This window comes from Myotis davidii, unplaced genomic scaffold (genome assembly GCF_000327345.1).
Source record: "Myotis davidii unplaced genomic scaffold, ASM32734v1 scaffold577, whole genome shotgun sequence".
NCBI lineage: Eukaryota > Metazoa > Chordata > Mammalia > Chiroptera > Vespertilionidae > Myotis > Myotis davidii.
The window spans coordinates 963,642-967,475 of NW_006289082.1; the positions used below are offsets into that span (position 1 = coordinate 963,642).

Below are 3,834 nucleotides of genomic sequence, written 5' to 3' on the forward strand. Positions count from 1 at the left end.
CGGGAAGCCAGTGCAGCAAGATGGTTGGGTTTGGATTGTTGTACTTTTTTTTTTGTTCGTTGCATTTTAAGGAACAAAAAAAAAGCCCAACCCTTCACACCACTTCATTTGCATCTCTCAAGACCGGAAGCCCGGCCACAGCTGACTGCCTCGCACCCCACAATCGGGCGGGTGGGACTGGGAGGGGCACTCCTGTTGGGACCAAAGCCAGGGGGTTCCAGCCCGAGCACAGCCAAAGTGAATGGGTGTCCCCACACCAACCTTGCACCTGTATCTTTGCAGGCTTTAAGCTGAACACTAAGCGGCCCAATTCTATTTAAGATTTCATTCAGGAAAAACACTGCTCTTTCCTTCAGAGAAAAGGAGGAACTTAAAATTGGCTTTAACTTAATGAGCCACTAATGGCTTTTCAGTTGCTAATCTAACTCACTGTTCTGATGTGCAGCTCTCTGTGTAAGGACCTTATCCTATATAATAAAAGCCTAATATGCTAAGTGTCCATTCAACCAAGCAAAGCATAATATGCTAATAATATGCTAAGACTGTTCAACTGCTTGCTATTATGTGCACTGACCACCAGAAGGCAGACGCTCTGACCGGTGGGTTAGCTTGCTGCTGGGGTCCAACCAACCGGGACTGAGCACGATGGGCCAGATACCCCTGGAGCCCTCCCACGGTCCCTTCCCAGCTGGCCAACCTCCCATGTCCCTCCCTGGGCCCTATTGTGCACCAGTGGGGGTCCCACGGCCTGGCCTGCACCCTCTCGAAATCTGGGACCCTTAGGGGGATGTCGGAGAGTCGGTTTCAGCCCAATCCCACAGGCCAGGCCAAGGGAACCCACTGGTGCTTGTGCACCAGGCCTCTAGTCTATAAACATACCAGTAAAAGCCTCAACAACCAGACAACCGAACACCTGGAACACATGTCAACCGACCAGTAGCTATGATGTGCACTGACCACCAGGGGGCAAATGCTTAATGCAGAGCTGCCCCCTGGTGGTCAATTCACTCCCACAGCCAACCTCCCACGGCCCCTCCCCCCTGTCCGCTGGCCCACCAAGTAGGCCACGATTGGGGGGCCAGCCGGCCAATCTCCCAGGGTCCATGCCCCTGGCCAGCCCCCCAATAGGCCTCAATCCCTGGGCAGGCCAAGGGACTCCACCCATGCACGAATTCATGCACCGGGCCTCTAGTCTATTATAAACACATTAAGCACTTAACCAATGAGCAGTTATAAAAAGGATGTAAAGATGAAGGAATGGCTTCTCCAAATTTTATAGTCTGGGGGAAGTGAAACAAGGACAAAAACATCACAGAATATGCCCTGGGGTTGAGGTCACCCAGGTGGGGAAGTCTGGGCTTAGAATTTGGGAGGAAGGTATTTGAGGCCTACCATACATAGAATTTGAGCCTCATGACTAATAAATGTTTTGCTCAAAACCCATAGAAAAGCACCTCCCTACTATTCTGAGATGTCCAGTTCTTCACCATGCCCAAGGTCCCTTAAATCCAATTTTGTCTTTCTAGAACATTGCTATATTTATGTCATTTAATCCTCATAAGAACACTGTGGAGTGGAAAGTATCCTCGTTCTATAGATGAAGAAAGGGATGAAGGGAGCTCTCTGAAGTAAATAAGAGGCAGAGCTAAAGTCAGGTTCCAGGTTTAGGTTCTTTCTATAGCACAGTAACTGTCAGTGCCAATAAAAACTGCACCCCAGTCTCCTATATTGGTATTATTTTTAAAGGCTGATTTTTAGAAACATTTCAAATATCTCACTACTAAAATGATCCAAGGGAGAAAGTTAGGTTATTACCACATAAATCACAATTTATCCTTACTGTAATTGTATAATACATATTTATATAGTTCTACTTAATAAACTTCTGCCAAACTAAATGTAAAACACTGGTTAAACATGCATAGAAACCTCTAGATTGTTTTTTAAAAAATTACTAAGAGAACATTATATATTTAAACTAAGTATAGAAAAATAAGGAAGGAAGACAGGGCTCTCTCTCTTCCCATGATCCTAAAAAAATATCAGTCAGAGAATCTCACATATAGTATAACTAGAAAAGAGAGTAACGGTGGGCCAGATTAAAACATATACACAGCTTACATCCTTCCTGGAAGAGCACAATGTAACTAGATCCTGTTAGAGATAACATTGAGCTATTGTCAAAATTCTGTCACACTGGAACTTCCTTCTATTGACTGGTCTTCACATAAGTAAACTAACAACTAAAGATTGGAATTATTGCATCGGCACAGTAATAAGACTATGGATATAGTCTTATTTCTTTCTGTTGTTTGTGATAAGTATATTTATAGGTAGAACTTCATATATACATAATCTTATTTGTTGCATTGTTTTATTGTTTTTGTGCTGAACCTTGACAAAGATTAAAAAAAAAAAATGCCGCTTTCCTTCCACCTACCAAGACATGTGAGCAGGTGTTCCATTAAAAAACAAGAGGACAGTGCCAATTTGGTGTACACTGAAATATAAATTTTCAGAGTGGGGGACATCTAATAAGTAAGCCTGGAACAATTTTTGTGCAGGAGAAGGGTGCTGGTGAGCCTCCTCAGACACGCTTGAACATTTTATTTTTCTGTCCTTCCCAACAGCTGTCAAAGTCGGGAGTGCAAGCCCCAACATCCCCCAAGGAGGACCCCTAACAATAAAAGGCACTAACATTCCAAATTGTGAAGTTTGGAACCAGTTCTGCATCCATAATCTAGCTCTACCACTTCTCACTAGTTGTTCAAGTTACTTAGCATCTCAAAGCTTTAGTCTTCTGTAAAATGGGGATCACGATTTACTTGATTATGGAAATAATATTTAAAGCCACCAACATTGTGTCTGACACATAGCAGGTGCTTAATAAATGGTTGCTACTGTTATATGAAAGAAGAAACCATGCTGAATTTGATTACAGTTGCCTTGGATTTATAACTTTGAGGCTCCTGTGATAGTCTTAAGCAGAGCTAAACTGCCTATGAAGTAGAGGAAGTAAGCATCATAATTTTTGCTTTTCCATACCCAGCCCAGGATGACCTTTTAAAAAGTATATATCCTTCCACTTCTATCTATACCTCCTTCCCTGTACTTAAGGAGAGAAAAAGGGGAAAACGTCACACTCAAAGAAAGGAAGACTGCAGTTTTTAAAAAAGCTCTAGAATTTTAGAGAAATTTAACATCCAAAATATTCCATTTAAAAGAAAAAATCTATCTGTAAAAATACATTTATCACAAAAGGCAGAAACTTACCTAAAACTTGAGAAATTAAAGGAATTGGTCCCTGGTTTGAAGAAATTCCAGATTCCATATATTTCAGTTATATAGAATTTTGGTTCTGAATATCTAGATTTATCAGATACCTACAAGAAATTGTACAAGTATTGTGCAAGAAATACATTTCATGTTTTTTTTCTTTTTTTAAATTATCTTTAATGTTGAGAGTATTACAGATGTTTTTTAATAAGAACCCAGTTGATTCTGATGTTAAAGCATGTGGTAATAAATGCCTTGTCAAAAATAGGTTTTCCATATAATGCTTTTGTTGTTTATAATGCCATGTTGGTTGTTGCTAGAATGTGGCTGGACCTCCCAGAGCTTGCACTGGATCTAAAGCAGCCCACACCCCTCCCAGTCAAGCAAAAGACACAGACAATTCAGAAGATGCATGAAACTCATTATACAATTTCAGCAGAATTTAGACATTTTGTAAAGGTCGTTGACCTCCATGTTGTGAAATTCAATGGACCTTTTTTCAGTTCTCATTTACCTTGATCTCTTAGCAGCACTCACTGCCTCTTTAAAAGGTCCTCT

General features: G+C 41.2%; 1 protein-coding gene across 1 annotated transcript in view; it reads right to left on the reverse strand.

The window, feature by feature from the left end:
- Nucleotides 1-3,834, reverse strand: part of TRIM13 (tripartite motif containing 13) — a 34,567-nt gene that overhangs the window by 14,220 nt on the left and 16,513 nt on the right. The window lies entirely within an intron of this gene.